At 36.6% G+C, this 14718-nt stretch overlaps 1 protein-coding gene and 1 long non-coding RNA gene across 20 annotated transcripts in view; one reads left to right on the forward strand and one right to left on the reverse strand.

Moving 5' to 3' along the window:
- Positions 1-14718, forward strand: part of ARPP21 (cAMP regulated phosphoprotein 21) — a 155924-nt gene that overhangs the window by 13123 nt on the left and 128083 nt on the right. The gene's annotated exons all lie outside the window — the stretch shown is intronic.
- Positions 11469-13005, reverse strand: LOC129532790 (uncharacterized). Of its 2 annotated transcripts, none has more exons than XR_008678724.2 (2): positions 12670-13005; positions 11469-12068 (listed from the first exon to the last, which is right to left on the reverse strand). It is a non-coding gene; the product is annotated as an uncharacterized lncRNA (long non-coding RNA). The 2 variants fall into 2 exon arrangements; XR_008678725.2 differs by having other exon boundaries at positions 12407-13005.

The raw sequence follows: 14718 nt of genomic DNA on the forward strand, positions 1-14718 counted from the left end.
GAACACAGAGTGCAGGTCATTTTTTCTAGAAGGCACTCCTTGCACAGACAGCAGGATTTGACCTTTTATTAGCTTGGATGGGCAGTAGAGACTTTGAAAAAGAGATTTGGGTATTCATAGGTGATTCAGAATTCTATGTGTACACAAAATTCCATGCAGTATTTTATAATCTACTAATGTGACTCAGCTTTGGGTAAGATTGTAGTTCTGGTGGTGATTCACAGAGGTCTCCTAGATTTGTCTAGTAATACTGTAGAGAGTTTAGTCTTAGCATCCTTCCAGGAGCAATTTGGGACTGTTATCTAAGAACTGAGAATGATTTCAAATAAAATTACAGTAAACTTGTGACTTGTTCACTTTGCAGATAAAACCAATGGTTATATCCAGCAGAAGGCCATTTGTATAATAAAAGATTTGCCCAAAGGATCTAGCAAGAGAAGAGAGCTCTAAAATCAATTTTTCTAAAAATCACTGAAAACATTACCTCATTGTTTTGATCTAGCTGTGAAAATAGATTGTTTTTTATGTTTTAAGAAAGGATGAGGAGATATCACTTGTTTCATCATTTATTGATTGGATCCTTAGGCTTAAGCAGGGATCAAACAGTTTGCACTGTTAGCCAAGGCATTTACAGCACTGAGACAGAAGCAGACCTACAAACTTGAATGGGCTTATATATTTTACTGGGTAAATTTACCTAATATATTGAATTGACAGCTAAAATGTAGGTATTCCTGATGAGGTACATCGATAAATGGTAAAGAAGATCTACATGAAAGGAGTGTGATGTTTTTCTGAACTTGTTAGGGAAGCTACCATGTGGCCATTTGTGGAGGAAATCTGTACTTATTTCTGTATTGATTAGGTCATTTGTGCCATTTGTTCTGCTCTGTGGGAATTACTTCACTTGGCTTGCTCTTTCTGCACTCTGAATTACCTTGTTTCTCCAGGCAAAAATTATTATCTGTATAGAAATCCAAGATTTCTGTAGCCTTGTGAGTGTTATTTGCTGAAGGCGCAGGGACAGTGATAAGTGAAAAGTCAGTATTCTTCTACTGATTTTGAGTTTACCTTTGGATCATGTTTGATCAAAAGCTACATGTGGCATTGTGATTTCAAATAAATAATTTGTTTTATTGTCTTGTACTGTAAATGTTACCTGATATTTATAAACTCCCTCCTGTGTGAAAGGGACTTTGTGTGCCTATGTAATGTCCATACCTATCTGCTTTTTGGCTGTGGTCATAGCGGTGACATTATCTCTGTTATGATATATTTAGGGATTCTTGTTGAAGGAAGAATGAAAGAAGTATATTTCATCCTTAATTTTTTTCTTTGTAATATGAATTACCCTGTAATATGTAATGGCCACACAAAACAGAGAATTCAATTATCTCATCTGGGTATCATCTAACTAAGAATCAGGAGCTAAGGGAAGTAGGTATAGTGAAGCCATGACAAAGAAGGCCATGGAAATTAATTTTTGAAACTGCCGCAAAGTGCACGGAAATTTGTCTGCATGCTTCACAGATCTATACTTGTGGTTGCCGTTTATGGCACGAATGATGCCACGGACTATCAGCTCCTGATTTTACATATCTTTGGGACACACTCTCCCCCGGTGTCATAGGAAGGGGGTAGGTTTGACATCATGGTGATCTAAATTTGAATTCCATCTCTGCCTCTTACTCACCTAGCCAAGTTAATTAACCATTGTGAGTTTAATATTTTCTTCATGAGTTACATATAAAATACTTGCCACATAATAGAAATGATAGCTTGTTCCTGCTTTCTCTACATGTACTGACTATCCATTAAAACATTGAAACTTCTAAGAATGTGTACACTGAAATTGTATGTATATCAATATTTGTTTTGAAAATACTGTAAAGTTGTGGTTTGAGTCACAAATATTGTATCAGTCCATGAATAACTGGAAAAGAAAAGTAAAATAAATTTGGAGGGTTGTCAGATTCTATAGCATTGGCTTTTATAAAGTGTCAACAAGATATATTATATAATTAAGTAAAAAAATAAGGAAAAAATACTACGGCGTATCTAAATCCATGTTTGCACTCACCACCCATCTTAATTTGAAGCAGTGAGGTTTCTTTAGGGGACCCAGTGATGCACACTTAAGAACAAATAGATGCCTAGGAATAAGTGATTAAGAGAAAATATTATTTTTTCAGAAAATAAATGGTGATAAAATAGATGAAAAATGTTTTTAAAGATGCATATTAAGTGATGAGTGAAGTTTAAAGGAAAATTGCATTTTCATTTTTTTTCCTAATGGATTCACATGGTTTGAGCTTTTAAGTGCATGTTTTAAGTTACTCTTTTGTGATTGTTTACAGTTAAGGCATATTACCTTGCTCTTCAAATACGTGCTCTAAGATATTCCTCTGTAAACTCCGGGAAAGGCACTACATTATTTATTTACAACCTGTCTTCTGCCCCATGGGGGAGAAGTAACACCAGATAGACAAAGGTATGGAATTTACCGATATTGAGCATGAAATTATCCTTTCTAACTAATACGTTTCTCCTGCAATTATCTTCTGAAAAACTTATATAAGAATTAGCCCATGTGAGCTTTCTTCACAGATTGTTTGTCCTCAATTTGTTTTCTGCCAAGCGAACCAAACACCTGGAATGCACACGCTCATTCCTTGACTGTGCTTTCAGTGTTTGTTGGCAGAGGGTGACGGTTGCTTTTAGCAGATGTGCAGGATCAGGGTGGCCTTTTTATCTTTCTACCCTCAAGGAGTCAGTTTCTCAGATAAAGGAAGTGGTGAGGATAACAGATGTTTCAGCCTTACCATTAAATAAAAGTTAAGCATAGTAGGTATAATAAACATGTTTATTAATTATTTGTCAAAAGTAGTGACTTTGTTAAAACATTTGGAAAGAGAAATTTAAAGACAATGCTTAATTTTTATTAAATATTAAATCTTATTTTGTGACCTGAAGTAAACTAACAACCAAAATAATTTTCTTTGTTTTCCCATTTACCTAACTTGATGAAATGGAAAATCTTAGAAATAATATTTATAGGTAAATATAAGGATTTATTTTATATCAATATATTTTACATTATGTACATAAAACATATTGCTACAAACTTCTTAACCTAATTCATCGTATGCATTAGCTAGGTTTACTCCAGTAAGTTTTAACCCATGACAAGGGAATAAACTTTATTTTACTTTTGAGAAATATTTCTGCAGAGATAACAGAAAATAAATGTGCATACTCTTTGATAAATATATATGTGTGTATATTGATATATACATTTATATGTGTATATTTGAGATTTCTTATTATAAAAAGAATAATCTTTATTATTATGACTGATGAGGTGCTCCAGGCTAGCTTATTTTCTACTTTTTTTCTTTCTGAATTCACTTTTTTCATTGCTAATAAACAATATCCCATTAAGGCTAGGATAATAGAAGAGAATCAATGAAGAGTGGAAACTTGCCTGTACCCCTCTTCTCTGCACGTCACAGCTGATGAAATGGCAAGATAGTAATAGAGAGTAAGATGATGAATTTATTGTTTCAAATGAGGACTCAGGGGATTCTGTACACTTTAGATTTTTATTTCATAGCTCTGCCCCAGTGACTAAAATGAGCTGTACTGTATGTCTTTTAAATGCCAATTGGTGATTCAGGGCCCATATTTTAACACAAATGAGCCATCCTATTCCTTAAGTGAATACCGTTACAGAAGGAAGTAAATGTGAGTTTTCTTATGTCATCTCAAGGGGAAATCTCAGATGGTGGCCCTCCTTCTTTATCACATAGGAGAGTTATTTCTGAAGCAGTAGTTCTCAAAACATCATATACATGAGAATCACCTGAAGGTTTATTGAAATACAGAATTTTTGGATTCAGCAGGTCTGTGATGGGGCCCAAGTATATGCATTTCTAACAAGTTCTTAGTGATGTTGATGTTGCCAGTACATGAACCAGAATTTGACAACCACTGATCTAAAACATAAAACTTTTTGCCAGAATGTAGAATTTGCATGATTGAGATTTTATAATCTAAAAACAAAGGAATATTATAAAATTTCAAAACAAACTAATCTTAGAATAACTTTGAATTTACTTTCATTTAAAAATTATTTTTAAAACATATTTTTAAAGGAGTAGATGAGGATAGTAGATTCCACTAGACAGAGTTATGCAGTCTCTGTTTTGAATGTCTATTGAATACAAATTTCTCTCTAAGATTGTGTGTACTAAGAGTTTCCAGTGTAGGATTACAAAATCCACTGAGATATAATAATAATCCCCTAATCCACAAGATGGATATTCTAAAAATCAAGGAAAATTTTAAAATAAAAATTGGTGAGCATTAGAGGTTAAAACTGTCAACACAAAAATGTGAAGACAAAGATTTATAACAGCTTTATTTTAATTGCCCCAAACTAGGAACAACTCAAATGTCCTTTACAAGGTGGATAAACTGCAGTACATCCATAGAGTGGAATATCGCTCAGCAGTAAAAAGGAGTGAATTACTAATCGACACAATAGTTTGGATGGGTCTCAAGGGAATTATTCTGAGTGAAAGAAGCCAATCTCAAGACATTGCAGACTGTATGATCCCATTTATATCACATGTCAAAATGATAAAACTATCATGACAAAGGGCAGATTGGTGACTGCTAGGAGATATGACAAAGGGAGGGGTGTCACTGTAAAGGGGTCATATGAGGAAGTTAAAAAACTAGAACTGTTCTGTAGCCTGATAGTGATGGTGGTTATATAAATTTATACAAGTGTTAAAATTAATAAAACCATACAGCCCCTAAACAAGTCAAATTTACTGTATAATCATTTTAAAATTAAAAAAGGCAGAATTACACTACCATTTAGTTACATCAAGTAACTGAATTTGCAGTTATATGAGGTAAAAGTATCAATTTATATAAATAAAATATGCTTTATTTCAAACAAAATAGATAAGAAGATATGATCTCTATGAGAATCATTCTTCAAAAATGGTACTAATTCCATTTTTTCCAGGCAGAGATCCTAGGCAAATTTTGGAATTTGGAAAAATCTGACTGACATAGTCCTTAACTGTGTTACCCCTGGTACCCTTCCCCTATTTTCTCATTCGGTGTTTTTCTTAGAATCCTTTCCTGTAAACTTTGCTGCTTTAAAAATGATTTTCATGGACACGTTTATTCCTCTCATTTAGACTAACTGTGAAAAACTGACAGCCCTAGAAGTTTCATCCAATTACCTCCCACATATATGTACACGCCCTCAGAAATTGCCATCCATTCACAACTTAAAGAGCCCAGTGGCTTCTGAAGGAAGCCCATACCATTCTGAAGTAGCTATAATTTTTAAAGACACTAAGGTCTCTAGAAATGTCTGGAAGATCAGGTCTTCAGAAGAATTGGCAGTTTAATTCTAGCCAGGGATCTGATCAGGTGATATCAATAAACATCTGTTGAATAAATGCATATGTTTCTCTCAGTGAACGAGTTAATAGCTAATACATTTATAATAGCAACTCTGTGTGAAGTACTTTTCTGAGTACTTTATGTATATTAATGTGCTTAATCCTCTCAACCACTTTTGAGGTAGGGGCCCTTATTATTTGCATTTTCAGATGAGAAAACTGAGGCACAAACACATTTGGTAACTTGCTCAGAGTCAGTGGTGGAGTCAGTCTTCAAGCCCTTGATGTCCAGCTTCAGAGTCCATGCAGATAGTCTCAGTTGACTTAGTCCTAAAGGCAGCTGTGGGTTGAGGTTCCAACAGCCTATGGTCTGCTCCATTCCTCAAAGTAATCTCCAAGCCTGAATCCTAGCATGGTGGTAGAGGTGAGGCTCCATAAACCTTAGAAATAGCTCTCCCAGATATGACAGCATTTGGGCCTTGGACCTGTGGTCATGCATCCACTCTACAGTAACAGGGGCTTCTATAGTTAATTTGATTCTCAGTTTTAAGATTACTAGAGAATCAAATATTGAGTATGCACTTTTGTATGTTAGTGGGATATCTGAAGCAACATTACTGATAAAAAGTAATTGCACATTTCTGGATAGTGATAACTGGAATAATACTCTCTTGTGATAAAAGATACAGTTTTTACATGGTTTGGCATCTTTCTTTAATCAGTACCCATGATTATATAGGTGAGTCTTGCATTCCCTTCTTGGTGAACACATTCCAGACTCATAGGTTGGGCATGGTGATGGCAGGCAGTGGAAAAAGCATGGGTTTTTGAGAACTGTGTTTGAATAATTTTTATGCCGTTTGACCTTGGGCAGGGAATTTTATCCTTTCTGAACCGTTTTCTTTCTTTCTCTTTCTTTCTTCTTCCCTCCATGAGTGAATGATTCGTTGTAGTGAGGATTAAAAACACTATGTGTAAAGTGTTCTTTTTGGCATTTTGTACATGAAATAATGTATGAAAACATGATACCTATTATTTGCTTGCTATGAGTTAAGATATCTGTATTTAAGTGGAATTAAATATGAACAACTCTGGGAGTTTGTGATGATCGTTATCCAGGTACCAATTTTTAGATTTACTTTCAAAATCTAAAAATGATATGCAATATCAATTTCTCTTGGTTACAAAGACTGTTGCCAAGGTTTTTCTCATGATGACATACCCATAAGCCTTGTGAGGAAATAAAGTAATTTAAATATGAGCTTAATGCCAGCACAGCCATAGAAGTAAATACATGTCTATAAAATGAAGCACTTAATTCCTTTAAGTAGCTGCCTTTTAGGTTCTTTTCTGAACTGACCCCTTTTTGGCCCCCAGGCTCTGATGTGTAAGGCTGGACCTGTGCTGTGCTGAATTTCAGGAGAGAGTGTACAAATGTTACTCACAGTGTGAGTAGTGAGAGATGGAGTGCAGGCCAATCTTCTGCAGCTGGGAAGAGCAATTAGCAGCTTCATGAATTAGGGTCTTGTTTACACTGTTGTCCAAGATAATCATTTGTTTGTTTTAACTAAGATGCTCTATCTTCATCAGAGGCATCAATCCTCATATTTAAATGATAAAGTCTTTGAATTTCACAGATAATGTTTGGATTTCACAGCGGGAACCCCACACAGCACATATTCTCTCTTGCTGACTTTGATAATCAAGACATGAGCTATGTATATTGCAAGTTTTTCTTCAAATAGATATGAAAACACGATGTCATCTATTCTTGCAACATTTTTTACACAGACCCATTTTAAGAAATACTTTTTACATTACGTCCCAGCACACATACATACATGCTTGTGAGTGCACACAGAGTCCACAAACACTTGTGTTCTTCATGTAGACACAGCACACAAGCTCAGATTTTTTGGTTAAATTTATGCCTTCAAAACACATTTTAAAATATGATAATATGAATATAATATAAATAGTTAATATTTTAAGCAATTGAAAAATTAATACACCTTTCTGGGTTTAGATGATTAGAAGACATTTATAGAAGACATTTACGTTTTTAGAAACATGTATTCATTTCCTATTGTATTCTAGACATCTTGGCGGGTCCTAGAGACCCAGAGATAAGCAAAGCACAATCCCTGCCCTTGGTGAACTTACAGCCTGACTCTCATATAATTTCAAGGCCCTAGGATAAGTGCTGGAGTGCAGGTGTATAGCCTGATAGAGACATCAAGGTGAACACAGAGGAGGAACAGATCATGAAAAGTGGGCGGTAGAGAGCTAGGAGATTTGTTAGTAAAGGGTTGAATCTCATTTTGTTGGTTAATATACAAGTTTAAAGCAGTAATTCATCACATGTTGTAAGATGAGTTTCTCAAAAGGAGAAAACCTTTAGAGAATAAAGGTAGCTGGTGTGTTGTTCTGACTGATGGAGGGGCTTCCTGTTTTATACCAAAAGCACTATATTGTTCAGGAGCAGCTCAGTCAAAAGACATTGGTCCACAATGACACCTGGGTGTGTAAAGAGTCACATAAGTTCTTGTAATAAAAACATCAGAGAGCTGTTTTATGACAAGAGTCACAGGTGTGCATTGCACCATCTGCTGGCATAGGGAGAGCATGAGAGGCTTTGCCAAGGGACAGATCAATGTTCTAGCCCTGACAAGCCTTCCTGGCATCCTTCTCAGGGATTCTCAGCTTTTGGACCTCGACTTCTTTCCCCTTTTTGACCTAGAGCAATGCAAGAGGTGATTTAATAAATAATCATGAGGTATCACTTCTAAATTACTGAAAAATCTTTTAAATATCTGCATTTACATGGTTCTTTCCATTTCCTCCAGGAGAACACAGGGGGCTGGTCTATTCCCAATTCTGAATAAAACACAAGATGGTGTCTATAAATGATCGGCCCAGCCACCAGAGGACTTCTTGCTCTCCTGCATTTCTTTGAATTTGTTCTTAGCTTCAGCTTCTGCCTCTGGCCCCACCCTTCCAGATGTGAGCAGGCCAAACTCTTACTCTGCTTCCACCCCCTTATCCGCACATACACCATAAAAGTGCGCCTCACTTTTTGCCCCTTCAAACTATCCTTGCTATTGGCTATAGTCTTTGCCCTCAAAATCTCTTCTGTGCCATCCTTGGAGAAAGGTCTGGAAAAGGAGAGCAATACTTGAACTCTCAAGGAAAGACAGAGGAAGATTGCTTCTAACTCTCAAGTGTGTGTAACAAGAGGTTAAGATAATGACTAACTTCATTCTCAAAGTTCACTTCTTGGGGGATAATTATCAGATTCTTGATGGGTAATTATCAGTAAGGAGAATGACTAACTTTTGACTGAGGATTTTGAGTAAATGCTTCTATTCTTTTTTGTGGGGTACTACTCTCTTTATCTTACTGGATGGGAGATAGTTGTGGGTTTTTTCCCTAAATAATGAATTAGTCTAATTTAACCCTTTATCTTGAAAATTAGTGAACAATCCTATAATGACTCATTTGGAATTCACTGCTTAGCATACTTACTGAAAAACAAAGAAAATATGTAGTTGGAAAGCTAAATTGAGTAACTCATTGTTTTTAGCAGATTACAAATTTCTTAAAGGCAGGTACAGGGCTAAATCTATCTTTGCATCTCACAATTTTTAGCAGACTTTTTTACACCTAGTAGGAGTTGGGTAAATAATAGTTTATCAACTTCACTGGCATAACAAGGCCTAATTACACACATGATCACATACGCATGTATTACCTGTACAATTGAAACTGGACCCTCCAGGAGAGCGAGTGCTTTACTTTGACCAATTTAAATACAAATCTCAGCCTTGTAAAACATCAAATACGGAATATAATTTAATATTCTCTCATTGATTCATTGTCATAGTATGAAAATCAGTTATTGAGCTATATCGTGAGAATGGTGAATTTGTGCTGTTAAAACTTCACCTCCTCCAGGTATATCCACAAGGAGAAATGGCGAACAATGGGACAAAAAGATGAAAAGAGATAAAGTGACTCTGTCAGTCTTTACCAGTAAAAGTCATGGAATACTGCTCAGCACATAGAAACATGCTGTAAGTGTTAGTTGCTGCTATAATTATTTAGGCAGCTCCTTTATTAGAATCTTTGAACTGCTAGTATACATTCTCTGCATGGAGTATAGAAACTTGAAAATAAATACAGCATAAAGAAATCAGAAGACTTATAAATTTCTTATGACCGGCTATAAAATTCAAAAAATCAACAGTATTCAATTCTCATTGACCTTTTTATGTCCTGCCTCATCTCTCAAAAGAGTACTTTTGTAGGCAACAATAATACATATTTCCTGGAGAGAGAGTGAGGCACAGTGGATGCCTTTGTATTTATTGTGTTACCTTGGGCAAGTTCCTTGACCTTACTGAATTTTAGTTGTTCCGTGTGTATAAAGGAGACAGTGACATACCTGTTTCTGGTTGTGAGGTAATAAATGAGATAATTTGTAAAGGTTTTGAAACACTTCATGGTCACTAACTAATTTGTAATCATAATATCTTGAATGCCTGTTATGTGTCAGGCCTGGTGTTAGCTATTGGTGATTTTAAAATTAAGTTTGAGGATATAATTTTCGGAGGTGTTCACAAGTAGACATACTTTGGATTTGAGATTAGAGAATTATGTAGCATTATAGTGGCCTCTGAGAGTTAAAGGTCAAAATAGGATGAGATTTCAGGTGTAGAAGATAATTCACACCATTGGAAAGAATCATAGTGTGTGTGGTTTATTTTTAAGCATTAAATATGTGGTCCCATATAAACCAACTTAGCAGTACCAATTGGCATACATGTGCGTATTGTATGTAGTTTTAATACTTTTATAAATATTGCAAGATTTGGAGCAGTGATGAGGTGCCAGGTATTAGAGAGGTGATTAAGAGGAGCTAACAACGGCTTAAAGCAAAATGGTGATTCTTAACCTGGGTTTTATCACTACTGCAAAGCATTTTCAACCCTTCTGAAAGGATGTCCTGTGATGTTGCAGGTAGGTTTCTGGAAAGCATACTCTGAGATAGAGTTAAGTGTGCAGGATGTTTACTAAGGAGAGTTCTTGGGGCCAACCCCACAGAGGGACAGGGAGGGGAGCAGGACTGGGCAGAGAGAGAAGGTGAGCTGCAGTTCAGGCCAGAGGATGAGGACAGCCTCTGCTGATCCTGCAGAAAGCTCTGCCACTGGAATGACCTTCAGAGAGTCCCACAAAGGGTTGAGATCTCAGGGCTTCTAGTACCCTCTTGATCAGTTATTGAATTATTGGATATGGATTATTCTAGGAAAGAGTGTACTTGAGGTAGTGCAGCTCTCTGCAGCAGAGACAGTTCAACAAGAGGCAACAAGACCTTGAAGGGAGAATTGTGCCCACCAAGTGAAATCTACCAGAAGGGTAAAAAAATTAACAAAGATTGCATATTCTCACTTGTATGTGGGAGCTAAAAATTTTGATCACATGGAGACAGAGAGTAAAAAGATAGATAACAGAGGTTGGGAAGGGTGAGTGGCATGGGGAAGAAAGGATGAAGAGAAGTTGATTAAAGGGTACAAACATACAGCAAGAAAGAAGGAATAGATTCAATGTTTGATAACAGAGTAGGTGACTATATTTCACAAAAAGATACTGTACTCAGGCGATGGACACCCTAAATACTCTGACTCTATCACTATGTATTGTATGCATGTAGTAGCATTTCTCATGTACCCTATAAATTTGTACAAATTAAAAAAAATAACAACAGAAACTTCATGATGCCTAGAGCAGACGTATCTAAATGCTTACCCCAGAATTGAATAAAAATTGTGTATTGCTGCTAGGGAGAAAAGCCTTCACTCGATTTGGGTCAGTTTTTTCAAAAAAGCTGTGATCTATACGGTTTTTAAACCCCTAACATTCTCCTAACATTCTCCTTGGAAATAACAATCAATCACCTACAAATCAGAGTCTCTCCCACCTGGACTGAAGCCCAGTTTGGGCGCATAGTTCTTGCATCTGACAATGATTTAATCCCCAGACAAATTTTTATACTTTGAACTTTTTATTATGGAAATTTTTTAAATGTGCACAAAATGGAGATAATTGTGTAACAAACCCCCATGTATGCATCATGAAGCATCAGCATTTTGCCCTTCTTGTTCCAGAGAAATTTTTAATAGCACAAAGCACAGCCTCCCGTGTTGATCGGAGACAGATCTGGAGGGATGTGTCCTCGGAGCGGGGTGAGATTTCACAATGTTTGAAGTTAGGAACATCTCTTAATAGCACTGACGTGAGTGCAGTTGAAGCTGTCAGAGCCACGGTTCTGGGAAGTGGCACGCTCACCCCCACAGTCCTCCGGAGTAATGCTGGGCCATATACTCGCATTTCCACTGTCCCAGCTTGCCTGCTGGGCCGTGGGAATTGCATTTGGACCTGGAATGTGTGCTGATGCCTGAGGCTGTCTTAATGCTTCATGGCACCCAAGAAGGCCATACTTGGCATCTCAAAAAAGGTGCAGGGCATTTAACATGTTTGCTTTAGTTTTGTAATTATGCTGTGTAACCGTGGGTCCTCTTGGAAATTGTTGCAAATGAAAGTGAACTGTCCAGTCGTCCGTGTTCTTGGCAAATTTTCAGCCCACTATAAAGCGAAAATCAAAATTTCTGTTTAAGAAACGAGTATCTTCAAAAAAGCTTGCAGACAATATCTAAAGCAATGTTTGAAATCTTAATAGAACCCTGTGACTTGAACATCTAAACTATTTTTTAAAGTTTGATTTTGTTTTTAATTGACACGTACATATTTATGGGGTATAATGTGGTATTTCAACACATGTATTCATTGTGTAATGATCGAATCAGAGTAATTAGCATATCCATCACCTCAAATATTTGTCATTTCTTTGTGGTGAGAACATTAAAAATCCTCTCTTCTCGCTATTTGGAAATATGCAATACAATATTGTTAACTGTAGTTACCCTATAGAGCAATTTCTAGAACAGAACTTTTTCCTCCTGAGTGTAACTTTGTACCCGTTGACCAGACTCTCTCCATCATCCGTCCCACGATCCCTAGACTCTGGTAACTGCTATTCTATCATTTCTGATACTCTGCAACTTCAAGTCCCCAGGTGGCTCTGCCAGAGCGTTCACGATGACGTCCCATTCCTGTTAAGCTATGCCTCTATCCTCAGTGGAAACAGCCCGGGCGTTCCTAGGAGTGAATCAGCAGTCCGCTTTACCCCTTCGAATTGAGCAGGAATTTGTTGGTTGTTTGGCTCCGGAGCAGGTGGCGGCGGGGGCTGTGGCGGTTGCGTTTCCTCTTTGAGGTGGGGGCTCAGCTGTTTCCTTGGTCACGCGCCCCTGGTAAGTGCCTGGAGGAGGCAGAAGGCCAAGAATACAGCTGAGACTTGGTCTGCTGCCAACTCCCAGCAGCTGCTGCTCTGTTCTCTGAGCTGGAACCGACTCCAGGCTGCTATGTGGCCTGATCTGGCATTCAGGGAGGGGCTTCAGAGGAGTGTCACTTGCATACTCTGAGTGACTTAGCCCACCTGCTATTTTTTGTGTGTGTAACCTAATTCAAGTGAGACTTCTCCAACATTCAAATTACATGAAAAATTTTAGGTCACTGAAAGAAACAAACTTTTCGCTCCTTTGGAGGCCAATGAATTTGCAGATCTTAAAGGAATGATTTTAAAAGTTAAAAGCTGAGTGGACCACCCTAGCTCAGAATACATGAGTTTAATATAAGTGTGTCTTGGTTTCCTTATTTATGTCTGTCCACATATGCACAAAAGCAACTTGGAAAGAATACAGGACTAGAAGAAGAACAGAGTCTTAGGTTTTATGTGGCCTTTATGTAGATAAATATAAAGGACAACACCATTGCCCTTGGCCTAAGCTGTTTTTTTAATATGATAACAAGATCATAAGCGGCCTAAGCTTTTTTTAATATGATAACAAGATCATAAAACTCTCATGAAATTATAAGAGCTTGTTTTTGAAGTAAAAATTTAAAGTAAGTGGAAAGTTCTGAGCAAAGTGCTATACATGGACACTCTAAAAATATCTGCAGAATCAAAATGTGTACTTAGATACCACACACATACATCCATGTATCTAGTTCTACATTGCAGTAGTTAATAGGTCTTTTCAAATGACTTTAACACTGAGTTGTTTTGTATAGTGAAAACATTCATTTGGAGGTAAGAGGTTATATCAAACATTCAGGATTTAGTCATTTCCTATATTTGAGAAACAAGAAAAGAATCCTCTGGGTAAATATTGCATTTGTTCATGAAACCATCCTCATTTTCAAAAGCACAGCTGCAGATGAAGAGCTACTTAATGAACCCTATTCCATTTTGTAAAAAGTTAATACAACTTCCCCCTGGAGTCTCCTAGAGGGCAGGGCTGTACTCCAGTCATCGTTGTAATGCTTGTTCTCATCAAGGTATTTAGTTAGTGTATGCACAATATGTGGAAGGCAGTAAAATGTATCCTGCTAATTAATGGTTTTTTAAAGGAAACGTGATAGAATGTGTGCATTGTTGTGGTTTCTAAAACACCCAGATCATTGCTCACTGTATGATGGCTCAACTGGTCTGTGCCCATATCCTCAGAACCTCAACTCCAACCTTACGGTTCAAAGAATAGTGGTTGGAAGTAGGAGCTGATTAAAAGTGGCAAACCTACTTGGGGATACTCAGTCAAGGAGATTAATAAATAGTATATACTGAGAATGATACAAATGAATACCAATGTTGTCACTTATACACCCTTCCCTGAATCTAAACCTACCAAGCAGAAGGGAATTTAATTTCTTTAAATGGAGTTATAGGGTATTCCCACAAACTGCTATTTTTTTCTGAAAATTTTTTACTGGTTTCTTGTAGAGGGAAGCAAGCTTAGAACAAAATATTCCAGTCAGTGGCTCCACACAAAAATATCCCTGAATTCTTAAGAAATCTTAGCCCAAGTCATATTGCAAAATTATTCTTGACTTTGTTTTTAGTGATTTTGAGTTGTTTTGATTTTGACATTTATTCCAAGCACAAAACATATTTTATGATAATTTACATGTCTATTTAATTAATCTTGACATTCTTTTGGCATTATTCAACCAGTTTTAAAATTTTTGTTAAATTATTTGGTTGTGTGTAGGTGTAGGGTTTTTATTTTAGTTTGTCTTTGACATTAATTTCAAACATACCTTTTTATAGACTAAATTCCTTTTATTGCACATTTTATTAAATGTACTTCTTCTTAATTTTAGCTTTATTAACAATTTT

The sequence above is a fragment of the Gorilla gorilla genome, chromosome 2 (assembly GCF_029281585.2).
Source record: "Gorilla gorilla gorilla isolate KB3781 chromosome 2, NHGRI_mGorGor1-v2.1_pri, whole genome shotgun sequence".
In the NCBI taxonomy this organism is placed as follows: domain Eukaryota; kingdom Metazoa; phylum Chordata; class Mammalia; order Primates; family Hominidae; genus Gorilla; species Gorilla gorilla.